This window comes from Cupressus sempervirens, chromosome 6 (genome assembly GCF_028749045.1).
Source record: "Cupressus sempervirens isolate cs-2001-9-10 chromosome 6, ASM2874904v1, whole genome shotgun sequence".
NCBI lineage: Eukaryota > Viridiplantae > Streptophyta > Pinopsida > Cupressales > Cupressaceae > Cupressus > Cupressus sempervirens.
In genome coordinates, this window is record NC_143123.1 from 352,540,873 (window position 1) to 352,559,769 (window position 18,897).

Here is an 18,897-nt window from a genome sequence, read left to right on the forward strand (position 1 = left end):
TTGATTATGTAAAAACAAGTTTTAAAGGACCCTAAACATTTAAAAAAGTATCAAAGAAACAAGAACATAAAATTTTAGATAACAGAAGGCCTTAGAGCCGAATGAACAAATAGAAAAGGCCAAAAAATAAGAGGATAGAGAACCACTATGCACTAAAAAATAGCAAAAGAATAGCAAAAAGATAGCCCTTAGATAGCTATAGAGTCTTCAACAAGTTCACAACTTGATCTACTAGGATGTTCATATTTTCTATAGAGGCTTTCATGCCATCTAGCTTTTTTTTTTTCCATCCTTTAGTCTTCTTGGAAATATCCCTTGTGCTCTTGATCAAGCCCTAGTCCTCATTCACCACAAGGGAGTCTTGGCCTTTACTCTATTCCATCTTATTTAGCAGGGTGTTGAAGTTGTTAGTCACAGTCTTCAAGATAATGCAATTTTGATCTACTAGCTTCTTGACTATTTTGTCCATGTTACTCTGGAATCTAAACCATCCATCTTTTTTTGAAGATCTTTTCCTAACTAATCTATGTTCCTATTCTTGGTTTCAATTGTTCACACATGCTTCATTAAGTTTTTTACCTCTTTCACATTGTCAATAACCTTAGAGAGCCTATCAATGTGTTGACCTAGTGTTCTCTCCCCCCTTCCATCTTACTAAGCTAATCAAAGTCCCTTAATATATCTCACATTTGTTGTTTTATGGTACCAATATCATTTATCATTATCCCTAGGTTACCCATGATACCCCTTAGGAACCCCTGGTCATCCTCTTCCCTGTTATGCTCAAAATAGTCCTCCTACTCCCCCTAATTGTTTCTATCCAAGTCCACCTCCTTGATATCATTGTCATCACAAACATCCTAAGCAAGCTCCTTCTTTCTTTTTCTTTCCAACCTCTTAATTAAGAGTTCATTGTTAGAGAGGGCAGAATCCCTTTCAACATTCTTTCCCTTGTTTCCCAAAACCTTTCCCAAAGGTCCTTTCTTCAAAAAACCCTTTCTTTACTCCTCCTCATAATCACTATCTTGTTCTAAATCACTCTCCTTTTCCTTCCTTTTCTTCTTGGAAGAGCTTCCCAAATCACCTTTCTTTCTCTTCTTATTATCAATCTCATCCACCTCATCCTCAGTTTCCTTATCAAAATCCTCCTCAAAATCACTACCCTCAGTCTCATAATCAAGTGATTTCTTACTCTACCTAGGCCTATCCAACTTTTTTCACTTTAAAAGGTTCATTATTAAAACCATTAACCCCTCATGGTAGGTGTTATCTTCCTCAAGATCATTTTGAAAGTCAAGAATAGAATTGCCTAATGATTGTCTGAGATAAAATGGAAAATTTATCCTAACCCTATGCCTTAAATGGTTAACCAACATGAAATGGTGACCATATATCTTAGTGAAGTAGAAATCTAAGGTAAGATACTCAACAACCACAAATATAAAAAATTCCCATGAGTTTGAAATATAACTAGGGCTGAAGTAGGAATTATCTATTTTCACCAAGCTATTGTGTTCCTTAGTCGACTTTGCAAACTCATTGAACACATGATTAGAGAGCTTCCTATCTTGGTAGAAGTTAATACCCTTCATATCAAGCCCTACAGCTTTAGCTATGATATCTTCAGAAACCTCCTTGCTCTGATTCCCCACAAAACACTCTCATCTTTCCATGTTTTTACAAAATTTAGGGTAATAGCAAGGTTGCTTCCTTTCAATTTTTCCATATAACCAGTAAAATTCCCTTGCTCTAGTATGTCCTAAATGTCCCTCTACTTCCTCCACTCTTTGTAACTTGCTAGTTCAATTCACTTTCCCCATCCTCCCATCTTCTTGTCTCTAAAACAAAGATTCTCTCCTCTAAAAAAAAAACCCTCTACAACATAAAATTGGAGTCGATATCACAACTAAGGAAATTTGTGGGAAAAAAGACCCACAATCTATGTGGTATTGAATGGTAATACATTGTCCTTCTCATTATAACCCACCACTTCCCAATTCTACCCATGTAATAATTACTCCTTACTAGCATATTCATCATTAATGAAACATTTTTTCTTACATCTAGCTTTATCATGCTTGATCAATAAACACCCCTTAATAGGGATGATATCATTGTGATTCCAAATTGACTTCTCATCACTCATGCATGCCATATTAGCCACCCAGTCAACAACTTGGTTCATTTCTCTATAGTTGTGAGTGCCAACAAAAATTTAAAAGAAGTTGATAAGATCTATGGCCTTACCTATAATATTATTAATAGTCTAAGAAGAATTAGTAACTTTATTAAGATAATTAATTAAATTAATGGAGTCCTCCTCAAGACATACCTTATTCAAATTCAAGTTTTTTGCATGGCTAAGACCATAGAGGGCCACACTTGCTTTTGCCACATGGTTAGTTTGAACTTCAATAAGAATGGACATTCCACACACTATATCCCCATTCATATTCCTAATGATGATACCACAACTATCAGTTCCTTGGAAAATTTTATCTTATACCAATCCATCAGAGGACAATCCCATCTAGCTAGGTCCTTAAGGTTAGGAACATTTTGCACCAAATTAAAACCATTCAAATCCCAATTCTAAAATACTTGTTCTTCCCAATAATTCTAAGATTGGTGTCATTTTCCATAGGATCTAATATTCTCAATCACCATATTCTTAATCTTATAGAATAACTAACCTAGATTAGATTCAACACCCCTAAACAACTGATGTAGGAGCATCTAGTGGTGTAAGGGCTATCATGTATCACCCAAAAATATGCTTAGTGTTAGTTTATGTTTAATGTATTTTCATTTTTTGATACCCATTTGGGTCAATAAAGATTCCAACTCCCATAGTTCCGCTATTGGATTTTTGTGTTAGATTTTTTGAGCACCTTGAGATATGTGCTAATGTAGCAAATAGGTTATTTTTTAATTGAGCTATAATTATAATAAGTTAGAGGTTGTAAGTTGGAGGGATGATTATATTTGTAATTTAAAGCACTCTAGAAAAAGAATCAAGTCAAAAGGCTTTATAGTTTGAAAGTTATAGCAATTTTAAGTTGCTTGGAGACCTTGTAAGAGCACTTCAAAGTCAAATTTGAGGCACTAAACAACTTCTTAGAGGCCCAATAAATGGGGAATAAAAAAATCTGGTCCATAGTGCTATAGAGTTCTTGGAGAGATTTCCAAAAATGTAAATAATTTATCAATTGGAGTCTTGAATCAAAAGTTATGCCTCCCAAAAGTTGGACTAGAATTTTTGGATTCTTCTAATTTTACATTAACTTCTGACATGTTTTCTAGAACCTTCTATTTTGATGTTGGATTCCAAATGGAATATTCTAAAATTTATTTCTAACCCTAAACCTGATTTGGTTTACTTAAAGACATTTCTAGCATTATAAAGGTAGTTTTTTGGTGGAGTTTGGGAGAAGGTAATATGAGAAGGGTTTTCTCTAGAATTTGATAACATTGTAAGCCCATAGGGCATGTTGGGGAGTCTATTTTTTTTGTACTAAATATAATATCATATCATTTTTGATAATGATATTCCCCTTTCCTATAGTGTTCATTTTTGTCTTGGATTGTGCCCTCATCAAGTGATATCAAAGTAGGTTTTCCTAAGTGTGTAGATAGAGTGCCAACTATGAGGTAGTTTACACAAGAACTATGTGCTTGTGCATTTTGATATGAGAAGATGCTTCCACAAGGGGAGCATGGTGGAAGAGTTGGATTTGTTACTCCTGAGGTTAGAGCCCTCTAGAGATAAGACCAGTCATTGTAGGAGGAGATCCATAGAGGGATGAATGTTGTTGTAGGTGATGAAAGTGAGGAAGAAAATGAAGAAGAAGGAAATATTGGGTAAGAAGGGGAAGGAGATGGAAAATTTCTAAACTAGGTGGTGGAGAAGCTTTTTAGGGTCATCGCCAAGCTTGGAAAAAGACCTAAAATTAACATCGACATGTTTTCAAGAAATCTAAACCTGGATGAGTTGATCAACTAGATCAATGAGCTAGAGGAATATTTTGAGTATGAGGATATTGGGGACCCTGATAGGGTTAAGTTTGAAAAGGCTAAAAGGAAAGGCCATGCTTAAATTTGGTGGCAAGAAATAGAAGAGGAAAGAAGAAAATCACAAGATGGGATTGCATGGTGGACAAACTAAAGAAGCGGTTCATTCCTATTTATTACAAGCTTGATTTGTTCAAGAAGATGTAAGGGTTAAAGAAAGTGGAAAAATTTTACTAGTAATACATAGAGGAATTTTATCGATTCCTTATTAGGGTCAGGTATGGAGAAGCAAACAAAGAGAAGGTTACCCATTACCTTAGTGGGTTAGGACTTAGCATTCAGGAGGAGTTAAGTCTAGTTAGAATTACTAACATTGAAGAGGCATATTAGTTTACCTTACAAGTTAAAGAGAAGCTAAAAAAAAAGTTTTATGGAAGGAAAAGAGGGCATAGTCAAGGAGGAAGGGGTAGTGGCAAGTCATTTGGAGACCAAAATGAGAACTAGAAGAAAAATGAAGATGTGGGTACTAGCTGAAACTAGAGGAATGAGGGTTTCAACCATTCTCATGATCAAAACTTTGGAGATTAGAGAGGAAGAGGTATAGAATGTGGAAAAGGTTTTGGAAGAGGAGGCTTCTTTGGTACCTATTTTCATTGAAATGAAGAAGGTCATTGTGCCTTTGAATGACCTCAATGCCAAGGAAGGATAGATAAGAGAGCTGATATGCAAGCAAGGGTTGCTCATGTGTATGATGATGCATAGTCATCACATTTAGAGGATGCAAAAAGAGAAGAGGTTCTAGTTAATGAAAGGGTCTTACTGAGCAGTGAGACTAAACCTAAACAAAGGAATAATTTGTTTTGTACTAGGTGCAATTGCAAGGGTAAATTTTGTGATGTGATTTTGATGGTGGAAGCATTCACAACTTGGTGTTAGAGGAGATGGTCTCAAAGCTAAAGCTTAAGAGGGAGAAATACCCCCAGCCTTATTGGATTGCTTGGGTGTAGGATGATCATAAGGTCCTAGTTAGTGATAAATATTTGGTAAAGTTCAAGATTATGAGTTACCATGACAAGGCTCTCTATAACATCATTCCTATGGATGTTTTCCATTTATTGTTGGGAAGGTCATGGCAATTTGATAGGCATGCTATAAATTATGGTCATGCAAATACATACTCTTTGATAAAGGATGGAGTTTGCCAAAAATTAAAGCCCTTGATAAAGGAGGGTGAAAAGGTATGTATTGGTGCTAGGGTATATCTTGTTGATGGAAGAAAATTTGTGGATGGCATGAAACATCAATATATGTGTTATGCTTTAATTCCTACAAAAGATAAGGAAGGTAGTAATGAAATTCCACTTGAAGTTTCAAGTCTATTGAGTGAGTATGGAGATGTCATCTCTAATAATGTTCTAGAAGGGTTGCTGCCAATAAGGAAAATTAGTCATCAAATAGATTTAGTTCCTGGAACTAGTTTTCCTCACAAGGATTCTCATAGGATGACTCCTGATGAGTCTGAGGAGCTAAACAGACAATGTCAATTGCTATTGAGGAAAGGTTTTATTCAAAAGATCTTTAGTCCATGTGTATTACCTATAGTACTAACACCAAAGAAGGATGGAGAGTGGAGAATGTATATAGACTCTTGGGCTATAAATAGAATAACCATCAAGTGTCAATTTCTTTTGCCAAGAATGGATGATCTTATGGACTTTTTGAGTGGAGCTCAATACTTCACAAAGATAGATCTCAAGAGTGGTTATCACCAAATGTGGATACAAGAGGAAGATAATTGAAAGACTACATTCAAGACCAAGGAAGGTCTATATGAGTGGTTAGTCATGCCCTTTGGACTGACCAATGTGCCAAGCACCTTAATGCGGCTTATGAATGAGGTACTAAAGAATTTTTTGGGAAAATTTGTTATTGCCTATCTGGATGATATTTTGATTTTTAGTAAGCCTTTGGATGAACATTTATTACACATTTCTAGTGTCCTTGAAAGGTTGAGGGAAGAGAAATTCTTGATTAATTTGAAGAAGTGTAGCTTTTTCAAAAGGGAATTAGTCTATTTGGGGTTTGTTGTATCAGTTGAGGGTCTCAAAGTGGACCTAGAGAAGGTGAAGGTTAACTTGGAATGGCCTAATCCAAGGTCTGCCACTAAGGTGAGGTTTTTCCATGGCCTACCTAGTTTTTATAGGAAGTTCATTATGAATTTTGGTATTATATATGCACCCCTAACTAAAACAATGAGGGGGGATACAAAAGAGTTCAAATGGACTACAAAAGCTATAAGGATTTTTGAATTATTAAAAAAGAGAGTGATAGAGCAAATTGTGTTGGCACTTCCTAATTTCAACAAAGTAATCTAGGTGGATTGTGATGATAGTGGCAGTCCTATTAGGGTTGTGTTGATCCAAGAAGGTAAACCTATTGCCTATTTTAGTAAAAAATTGAATTATGTAAAGAAGAAATAATTTGTTTATGATTAGGAGTTCCATGCACTAGTTCAGGCCTTAAAGAAATGGAGGTATTATTTGTTGCCAAAAGAATTTGTTTTTTATACTGATCATAAGACATTGCAGTACATTTATAGCCAAGGTAAATTGAATCAGAGACATTTAAAATGGGTAGTATTCATGCAAAGCTATATATTTGCATTAAAACATAGAAGTGGAAGGTCTAAAAGGGTTGCAGATGCATTAAGTAGGAGACAGTTGTTGCTATAGCAATGTAGGTTGAAGTGGTTGGGTTTGATGAACTCAAGAATTTGTAACCTAAGTATCCTAACTTTGCAGAGGCTTAGAAGGTTTGTAAAGAACCTATTACATTAAACAAGACCAAGTGTATAGACTACATGATTCAAGATAGTATGTTGTTCAAGGGAAGTTAATTATGTATTCCAAGGAGTTCCATGAGGGAGAACTTGATCAAGGAGAAGAATAGTGGAGGTATGGTAGGACACTTTGGTTGAGATAAGACCATTTCCATTATTGTAGAACATTATTTTCAGCCCCAATTGTCATAGGATGTGAAGAAATTTTTGTAGAGTTGTCATGTCAAATAGTCAAAGGATTTACTCATAATACTGGGCTCTATCAACCATTACTTGTTCCATCAAAACCATGGAAGGACATAAGTATGGATTTTGTTCTTGGATTTCCAAGGACACAAAGGAGAAATGCCTTAGTATTTGTGGTGGTTGATAGGTTCTCCAAGATGGCACATTTCATTCCATGCCACAAGACTCATGATGTAGTACATATTGAAGAATTTTTTTTTAGAGAGATGATGAGGCTACATGATCTTCCAAAAAGTAATGTTTTTGACAAAGATACTAAATTTGTTGGGTATTTTTGGAGGACTTTGTGGAAGAAGTTGAAGATAGAATTGAAGTTTAGTTTTGCACATCATCCGCAAACTGATGGACAAATAGAAGTAGTGAATAGTGTACACTAAGAAAAGTGCACTTTCCTAAACCCTTCTATTGGTGTTTAAAATTATTGAACAACAAAATGCTCAATATCAAAGTGATAATACTCACACAACCTAAGAATTAGCTACTTTCTATTAAAAATTATATGTACAAACCACTTGGACCCAACATTAACAAAACCAAAAATGGTTTTCTACTCTTTAGGCTCTGCAAAACCAAGAAGGGTATACCTAGGGATGATTCAAATGCAAACTATTCTATGAAAATTATCTTAGTTTCATTTTGATTCTCATCTTGTATCTTCAAACACATAGACAATTCATCTAATTCTTTAACATTTTGAAACTTATATTCATCACTCATAAGTAGATTTGGTTATAATTCTCCTAAGGTTTACAAATTTTTCTGGAAATAGCAGCTACCCAAGACTCAAAAACTAGATATAAATGAGTGGTGACCAGCATTTTCTAACTTTGAACAAAATAGGATCAAAATGAATTTGATTTAATAATTGATTTGATATGTAATGGTAGAGTTTACTCTCTCTCACTCCTAACTTATGTGACCAGTGCCTTATCCATTGGGCAATAGATTGACTATTGGTGGGAGATCTAATTCAAATAACTTGTAAATGAATCTATCAATTGTAATCACCCATTTCCATTCTTATGCACTATCCATTTCATAAACTTATAAACTCCACTAGTCTACTGAAGCATTTCCTTAATTCCTTGAATTAAAAGAAAAAATAGAACTAGTATACAACCCATCCAAACTGCATCCAATCACTTAAACCTTGTTCAAATGACTTCAAAGTAAACAAACTCATAGAATGGAGATAGAAATTGGTGACACATATTCAATTCAAATACCCCTTTGTATTCTCCTTTTAGATGATTAATATAATGACCAATAGAAGCTCAATGAGTAGTCCAAAAAATCTTGTTGATTCTGTCATTTCTATCTATTATTAGAAAGTACACCATTGAAAGTAAACTTAAAATAACTACATACTATTGGATCGATTGTACCTTTCTTACACAAAAAAAAATTACACAGCTTTCAAACCCTTCTCTAGCCCTAGAATCTCACTTATATAGTGTGAGATGCAACAAGCTTTAGGCATAGAGAAATTGACAAGTGTCCTTTCACAAAGATATTTACATTTTACTTACTAGGAAAAAAAAATTTATGTAAAAAAAGGTAATACATCAATGCTATTATTTTGGTAAGCCCCTCTTCTATTACATCTTCAAATGTTACAAATCCCATGAGTGGCCTTTATTCATTCTGAGTCCTCAACATGTGTTGCTATCAAACTAGCTAGTGAGGTGTTGGGCTCTAATTCCTGCAACTTAACCTCTACTCTGGCATTTCCACTCATTTTTTCATGTACCACCAAGGTGACAATTATATCTAGTTTCATTTCGTCCACATCATCCAACTAATTTGTTTTATCTATCATGAGAGGGTTGTCCTTCCTTGTCTTCTTCTTGTTTAGGTACTGGTGGGAGTGAGTCGATGATCTGTATATCATCTTCATGAATTTCATCATCATCACTTTCAACTTCTTCCAACCGTTCATCAGAAGCAATATTTGTCATCTATGTGTCAAAGAGTGTATCATCTGGCCAATTGAATTGCAAAACATCATCTTGCTTCCTAAGCATATATTCAGCTTCCTTATCAATACTAACAAAATCTTGTTTTAAAGAATAAAAGAATAATTGGACTTTCACACATTCTTTTGTTGTGGTGGCCCACCAAGCATGCCTCCTTTCATTAATAACCTTATTCATTCTCAAACAAAATAGTTCATCCAACTACTTGGCCTATTCATCCTTATTCTTTAATTTGTTCTTTCTATGTAAAGCACGAGGGAACAAATTAAATCTCTCATTCCTATACTTGCTTAGATAAGAAACAACTTTTAGTTGTAATGCAACCCTTTTGTTATCAAAATCTAACAAATCATCAGCAATATCATATGTTTTCTCAATATAATCATGGGAAGTCTTTATAATAGAATAACATAAAAAGGTAATTTCTTTCCTTCTTTTTCCCAACTTATTGACAATAGGTTTCAAATTATCTTCATGGGCCTTCAATTCTTCCCATATGCCTATTACCTTTGCTAATTGATCATACAATAGTGGCCATTCAATTTTATCTACTAGATACATTAGAGCCTTTCTCATTTTATCCTCATATTTTATATTTAGTTCCACACGTAATGCCCACAACTTGCTCTTTTCTTGTTTAAAATCTTCAGTAGTGTAGTATTGTGGCCTTTGTGGTGTATCTGGTAGTTCTATAAGTGGAGTGGATTTTAAAGCTTCACTAGAGGGAAAGGGTATGTTATCCTTGGTCTAGAAGACCTTCACATCACCTTATTCTCAAGCTCAATCCTCTTTTGGACCTCTTTATTATAAGCTTCCAAAATTGTCTCATACTTACTTTGTAATTCAAACATAGCTCTTTCTCACTTTTCAGCAATGGACAAAACATACTGAGATGTTCCTACACCCATATGAGCTACCTGTACATGGGTGGTATCTACTACCCTTCTTACAACTATATTTCCCATCAAACTAGAATCATCTAGCTGTGATGAGGTACCTCATGACCCTTTTCTCAATGACCAAATGACTAAAGTAGCCTGATCTTAACTTAATGCAGTACCTATGAATTCTTTCTTATTTTGGTCTTGCAAATCCAGTTTGTTAGAAATAGAATTAAAATCCAAAGCATTAGTTATATCCCAATTGGGTAGCAGTAAGATGTTTGATGCTTTTACCATCTACCTTCCTTCTTTAGGGCTTATATTTCAAAATTATTTCATCATTTCCTCCTTCACCTAATTTTGTAAGGTAGTTTCATCCATTTCTGGATGCTCTATTCTTAGTTTAATACATCTTTCTTCAAATTTTCCCATATTGGCCCATAATGGAAATTGGTGGAAAGCTCTAGATTTAACAAAGCTATCATCTAATAAAAATTGATGACTGCTTGCTTTATGACAAAGTCCAATTCCCTACCTTTGTAATTGGCTACTGTTAAATCAAGGCTAGTCACAAGAGGTTCTTGAGGATCTCCCTCATCCAATTCTTCTTGAGTAATAAAAACATCTCCTCATGACCCCATTTGTTCAATCTGCTCCCCAGTCAAATTCTCCTCTCCAATCTACAAAGTGGATTGTGTAGGTGAATATTCTTCAATATGAGGACCCTATTCCTTCATTATTCTTTGCCTCTTAGGAGAAGGCTCATCATGTCTCTCTTCCATGACAACACTAGTGGACTCCATTATTGTTTGCCCTTATCTATAGTGGCCTTTGTATTTTGAATTATAGTATAAACTAGCCTTTTTTAGTCAATCAAATGTCTAGCTCCTACATTAGGAGTGAATGCTAACCTCCTCATGACCTCCCTGGCCTTATCTAGGTAAGAATTAATAAAAAATTGTTTCTTCTCATTCATAGTCTCTATTATTTTAGGAAATTTATTCGTGAACTTTTTAATCTTATCTGCCTCTATTACAACATTATCTAGAGGACTATAATCTTTATCAAAATAATGTATAAATTCCAAAACCCTTGAGTAAACTCTCCACTTTTATTTTTTAGTTTCCTATTCTTTCAAGGAAAAGGCATTTCTTATGATGTCCTCAAGGTAATAAAATTCATGCTCAATTTTGCTAAACTTGATCTTGTGTCTAAAAGTCAAGTTATAAAATCCCTCAGTATCACAAAAATGGGGATGAGAAACAGACATTTTGTTCTGATCCAAAATTTTATGTAGAAAGAGCCAACCCCCTTTAGTGATCACAAATTGATGGGCTACAATACAAGTGGGGAATATTTACCCTCTTGATTTGTCTATCAAAATACCTTCTTCTAGTCCCCCTAGCTACCACAAAATTTCAGTGAGCCCTACCTTTAGAGGTACCTAGTAAGGTAGTACATGAGGAGTGCCTTTAAAACCATAAACCCTAATGATAGTAGAAACAAAGTATGGGATAATATCTACCCAATTATGTGAAACTTTCAAACCAATAGGATTATCCATAGGCCTAATGAGACTCATCAATGCCCTAGGCACTCTGGGATTGTCACTTAATGTGAGGCACCTCAACTTTGATGCAGAGTATCTATCAAACCTGCCAAAGCTAGCCTTCACTGCATCTCAAGTCATGTCTACACTCCATAACTCGATTGGCAGTACTTCTCCATCTTGCTCTCTGTTCAATTCCATTTCTTTACCAAAATATGTCACTCCCTTAAACAAAAACATATGCATCAACAAAGAATAATGGCAAAAAGTCTTCTTCACTTTCCCCTTTGCAATTCCTACCAGGCCAATATAAATTTCTTCTGCTAAATAAGAGGCAAAGTCAAATATAACAGCCACACCAAAAGAAGCAATCTAAACTATTATGTACATAAGATTGATGGGCATGACATTCTATTCATCCTCACCAAAAACTTGACCCAGAATCCTGTATATTTCTATAACCTTGGAAGTGAAAAACTCTTTCTTGAAAGGTTCCCTAGAGGTAGCTATAATTACTAGAAAATTTATAGTTGTGCTAATATGGGCCCTTAGTGCACCTCCCCTAATCACATCCTTCTTTGACGTGTACTCTTTTTCTAATTCTTGTAAATTAATAGGCACATGATAATCTATCAAAGCCTCTAGACGAAATACCTCTCTAATCTCCTCAAGATTGATTGTAACTGGAGGCACACCATCAATTCTTCTTATTAATCTAACTGCTTGGTCATAATTTTTTGCAATGGCTTCAAGCAAGTCATAGTCCATAAAAAAACTGGGAACCATTAACTTTCCCAAATTAAAATTCCAGATATTGGCATGTGGGGCAAACAAATTCATCTCTAAAAACCATTTCTTGAACAAAGCAAGACCAAAAGAATTTTTGGCATCCCTAACCCAATTCCCCTTATCATATAGGCCATCTACAATTTTTAGTCTAGGGTTTAATGAAGTTAACTTCTTAACTTGTATAGTCTCAATGGTGGATTCAGGGAGTAATTTGAGTAAGTTGTCATGGATATTCCTATCCAAATAATTTTCATGCCCAGAAAACACTTTCTTTGGAGGAATCTTGACTATAATTCATAGAAATGGAAATGGTATAGAGATTATAGTAAATGAGGACTTACTTGATCTTCTTGTCATTCTTCTTTGTAATTTTGCAACCTCTCATGAACAACGAAGAAACTACTTCACGTTCCAATCAAGCTTAACACAATGTTCTCAGTAATTTTGCCTACTTAGAAAGCTTGAAATTTTGTTTGCATAATATGAAAATGGTGCAATCTTTTGCAATATACTCTATTTTTTCTCGCACACGAAGCCTTCATACCTCATAATGAACTGTAAGGGAAAACAGAGTGGCACCACTTTCCTTTTTTCAATTTGCACTGTTGATCTCAAAAATTCCTATGATCCAGGAGTGAAAACAAGGATGACTCATCTTCTCCTTCACATATTGGCAGGAAAACCAATGCAAAGTCTCCACATGTACCTTTCTTTCATAGTTGGCACTTCAAACTAGACCCACTAGTCTTCGAGGACATGTGTCACTGTGTTGCTTTCTCACTATGCATAAAGAGTGAGCATATCACCTATGCGAGATACTGACAACTATTGATCTTATTTTGATCAAATGAAGGATATTTAATTCATTATTTAATACAAATATGGTGGGTCCCTTTTCTGCTTTCTTTAATCATTGTGTCACTATCCTTAAACTTCAAGCACTTCTCCATAGTGACTATGCCATAACCATAGATGTCACTTGATCTAAAGGTGAGGAAATTTTACTTTAGTCACATAAACTATGTTGAGTCCCCCAGTCACCAAGTCACATTGAGTAAATAAAGCACAATTTCTTATAACAACTTGGTGACAATCATTGATCTACCCTTGATCCAACAATTATCATTGTTCATCTGAGATCTGACTTGTTCATGGGTCCACATTCTTGATGACATAGAACTATCCTAACATGATAGCATGTATATTAGTATTTTAATCCATATGGTGACATCATGTCTTCTGGACCCCACCACATTTCACACTTTCAGGCTAGTCGCTACATCACTACCGGTAAGGTGGAAATCTTTTCTAGTCATGACATAGTGACCTCCGGTGGATTCATAGCTTTTGGCACATACATCTTGAGTAGGATGCCACTGTGTCATGGGAGTGCATGACTCATTTTTGACAAAGCATTCATTAGGACCCTCCTTTTGGAACTGTCTCCGCATTATTATTTTTGAATGAGTTGCTATGTCGTTATTGATGAAAATAATTACTTTTTTTATCACAACATAATAACCTCTGGTGATCAATTAAAATTTGGTGATGGGAGAAAAGTTACATTGTCAACCATGATTACATTAATCAATACCTATGTTAGAGCAATCAATATGCACAGTTATGATATTGCATGGGAACTTTTGTTGTAAACATTAATTTCAAAAAGTTGTCACTTTCCTCATTTTCTGGCAAGGCACCATATTGCTACTAGTAGGGCGTATAGATTTTTTAGTCATGACATAGTGACTCATCAGGAAATGTGGATTCTAGTGATGCCAGTTGCAACTTGCTCTACATGCATCCTTTCTAACACTAACAACTCTGGGACAGAGCACATGACTAAAACTTTTCCAAATCAATGCACATTTCTAGCGCCAATTTTCACTTTACAATATCATGACTCAATTTTTGTTAGTCATTATGGTAAAATACCTTACACTTTGTTATAAAAATGGCATGACAACTATGGATCTAACCACGATCAAATGGTGGAAAAGACTTTGAAAAAGTTACTTAGTATGACAAAAAAATTAAGCGAGAAAGGGATATTCACATTTTTTAAAAGATTTCGCACCAAGATAAAATCAAAAGGAACAAGACCTAGGGTTTAAAAAATATTTCCAAAGGATATCAAAATTGCAAAACCAAAAACCAAAAATGATAGCCTCTAACAATGGACTCAAATTTTATTTTTTATACCTAGATTGGGAAAATTTATCATGCAAAAAATGAAACTAGTAGTGGCTTTGTCTAGGGATGATAGACTACCTTAGTCTATGCAAGAATTTAGAATCTATGGTAGAGCAGACCACATAATTGATGAAAAATGATAACTTCGTTAGAGAGCACAGAAACAAAATAACAAAAATAGGGAAACAAACTGAACAGAGATATTTACAAGTTACAAAACATATAAAATGTACAAGAACACAAGGAACCCTAAAACTATTGTTCATGGAAAATAGATACTTTTGGAAAAGTACCTCTTTAAGAATTGTCCATAAATTGGCAATTCAAGAATATCTCCAGTTAAATCCCTCAAAAAATATGAATCTTCTCCATTTGTATCACAAATGTTAGATGGGACAAGCCAGATTGGGTCAAATTTACCATGCTTTCCTTTATCTTCCATTCTAGGATTCCACATCAATACCATATCACCTATTTCAAATTTCCTATCAATGGCCCTTTTGTCATATAAGTGTTTCATTTGTGATTGTAACTTGGCATTCTGAATAGAAGACTCTCTCCTTGTTTCTTCTAATTGCAAGATATCATCCATTCTAAGTTGCATATCATTAGTGATATCATCTTCATAAAGTTGAACAAATTTATACATCTCCTTTAGGTTATTTTGTGGAATTCTAGCTTGTATGCCATATACCAAATCAAATGGGGCACATCCAATGGCCTTTTTCATAGTGACCCTATCATCCCACAAAGCTAATGGAAATTTTGAATCCCATGCCTTCTTGCTTTCTCCTAAGATCCTTTTGATAATTTTTAGTATACCTTTTTTGCTTGATTATGCCTAACCATTCCCTTGAGGATGATAAGGTGAGGATATGTATTCTGCAATGCCATATTTTTTACAAAAATTCTTATATTCCTCAGATCTAAAACACATAGCATTATCAGTTAAAATCTTCTGTGGGCATCCAAACCTAGTCACAATATTATTTAGAATGAAATTAATAACTACTTTACTTGTTGTAATCTTAGTAGGGATTGTTTCAACCCACTTAGTGAAGTAATTAGTAGCTACCAGGATCCAAGAATGTCCACCACTAGATTTATTAGAGATCTCACCTATGAAATCAATTCCCCATTGTTGAAATGGTGTCTACTCTTTAATAGGCCTTAATGGTAAATTCCCAAAAAAATTTAACTTGCCACTAAACCTTTGACAAGTATCACATATTTTCACAAACTCATGAGCATCTCTGAAAAGTGTTGGCCACTAAAAATTGGCCCTTAGAACTTTATGAGCAGTAGTTTTGGCCATATAATGACCACCACATACACCTTCATGCATATCTCTTAAGATCCTTTTAGACTCAATTTCATCTACACACTTCAAAAGGACTGCTTCCATATTTCTCCACCACAATTGCACTATGACATACCATATGGCCTACAACTTTAGAGACCTTTGGTGGTTGTCTATTAATCCTAATGGAGATTTCATGTTTTGCAAGTAATACATCGCATCTCTATACCAATCAGAGTTATCCATATCACAAAGATTATCCCTATAACTATCATCAAGTTGATTGATTTGGTTTGCCTCTAAATTCGCTTCTGTCATCAATTTGGCCAAACCTTGACCCCTAACCAGTTTAGTGATTTGAATATCAATGTTAAATTCTTGTATTCTATTAATCCATCTACATCTTCTACAAGATACCTCTTGTTGTGAAAAAATATCTTTTACAATAGCTGTAGGAACAAATGCAATAATAGTGGCTCCCATCAAATAACATCTAAAAGCCTGTACTCCTTTCACTAGTGCATATGCCTATTTCTTAGTTATATCATATTTGAGTTCTATTGCCTGCAATGATTTGCTAAAAAATGTAATGGGCTGCTCATAACCTTCTTCATTTTTCTATAACAGTACTGCACCAACAGTGTGAAATGAGGAAAAAGAAAATATATCCTTTGACTTGTCATATTTTGGTGCTCTAAGAATAGGAGCATCCTTAATAGCTTGTTTAATCTTCTAGGATGCAATGCTAGGCTCCCCATCCCATTTTATCTTAGATCCTTTCTTTAACATTCTTGATATAGGTCTACTAATTTCTGCAAAATTAGTCACAAATCTCCTAAGAAAGTTGATTTGTCCAAAAAATGATTGAATTCCCTTAACATTCTTAGGCTTTTGAATTTTGTCTATTGCTTCTACCTTTTCAGGGTCAATCCTCACTCCATGCTTACCAACTAAATTCCCTAATAACTTTCCTTCAATAACACCAAAATTATATTTCCTTGGATTTAAAGAGATACCATACTTAAGGGCTCTAATAAATACCTTTTCTAAATGTATGCAATGATCATTCTCATCCTTGGAATAAGTAGTGAGGTCATCCTGATATACAACAAGAAATTTATCAATAATATCAGCAAAAGCCACATCCATAGCCCTTTGAAAAGTGGCCCCAGCATTAGTAAGCCAAAAATGCATCCTAATATAAGCATAAGTACCCCATGGAGTAGTAAAAGTAGTCTTGAACTATTCTAGTTCTATAACAACTACTCGATTATAACCTAAAAATCCATCCATCATAGACATAAGTTCAGAACTAGTGACCTTTTTGCAACATAGCTTCCATATTTGGAAATCCATAATTATCCTTTAATGAAGATACATTAAGATTCCTAAAATCAACACATAACCTTATGTTTGTATTTTTCTTCCTAACAGGGACTAAATTAGACACCCAAGAGGAATTTCTAATAGGTTTTATGATTCTAGCATCTCTTAACTTGATTAGTTCCTCTTGCATTTTGGGAGCCAAACTTGGATTTATTAGTCTTTGTTTCTACCTAAAAGGTTTAGCATCTGGTTTCAAAGGGATTTCATGCTAAAAAATATCTTCTCTATAAGGTGTTAGGTCATCATATGACCATGCAAACACATATGTATACTTCCTTAGAAAATTTATCAAGTCTTGCCTAATCTTAGGAGGTAATTTCTTACCAATATATACCTTTTTAGGTGTTTCCTTAGTTCCCAAATTTACCTCCTCCAGATCTTTAGCATCATATTTATTAGCATCAACTTGCGACTTGTCTTGGTTGTTACAAATAGTTTCTAAAACAACTAAACCCCTTGGGATTTTTATTTTCTTTAATTACACAACTTCCTACCCAAAAATAGTATCCTTTCTATTTATATTTTCTACATAAGCTACACAATCAATTTCTTGTCCTAACAACATATTCTCATAATTCAAAAATCTTAGAATATCCATATCATCTTCAAACACTTGCTAGTTCTGGATATGATTAGGAATAGAGGGTCTAGTTTGAGTCTCAATTTTAAATATACTAGCAAATGTAATATCATCAGGTTTTATTTCTATATTTTCTAGTAAGTCTACCATTTTGTTGTGAGTCCTATCTTTCCAAACTATTCCAAATGCATCAAAATATTCAATGATATCCCACACAGCATTTATGTATTGTTTTAATCTTTTTATTTTTGACACATAAACATTCCTTACTTGGGATACAACCAATTTAGAATATCCTATAACATTTAACATTTTATTCCATGCTTATGAGCCAATCTAAGTCCTAACAACAAAGCCTCATATTCTGCTATGTTGTTAGTACAAAGGAAACTCAATGTAAAAGAAAATTTGCATGTTACCCCAGCAGGAGAAATCAATAAAATTCCTACACCTATTCCATCTTTGTAGCAAGCACCATCAAAGAACATGGTCCATAAATCTCCTTTATCTATTTTTGTGTTATCTTCTGTTTCCATCTAAGATTTATGCTTACCTTTCTTCAAAGTCAGAACCTCAGCTCGAAATGCATTGACATCTACATCCACAAAGTTTTTCATATCATCCTCCATGTCTTCTTCTATCATATATATACTTTTATGCTCCCTATTTACTTTTATTAAATTCCCTGCAATGTTGAAAGTAGAAAATTATAAATCTCACTATAGACTCACTCCCATGGTAGCACTCCACTTTTTAGATAACAACATGTCATACTAATGTGGAATATCAACAACCAATACACTCATAGTAAGTTCTTTGTCAGGACAAGCTGGTAGTCTATATGGTAAAGAATCAATAGTACTAATGACTACCACTTCTCTTTTATCCATAGCACAACATCTTCCTTGAGTAGTATCTACCTTCAGGCTAACTCCTTCATTATTTCAAAAGGCATCACTGTATTGGAAGTACCAGAGTCAATCATGCAATTTTTTAATATTTTACCATTTATCAAGATACTTAAGAAAAATGGCTCAACATTTCCCAAACATTGATTTATAGAATTATCCAAAAACATCTGAGGAATTTGAGACACAACTACTTCAGCTTCTTTATCATTCACCTTTTCTTTATTGCTTTCATTTGG

General features: G+C 34.4%; 1 pseudogene; it reads right to left on the minus strand.

Moving 5' to 3' along the window:
• LOC149552574 (DNA (cytosine-5)-methyltransferase DRM2-like) overlaps positions 1-18,897 on the minus strand; it is a 198,670-nt pseudogene that overhangs the window by 128,239 nt on the left and 51,534 nt on the right.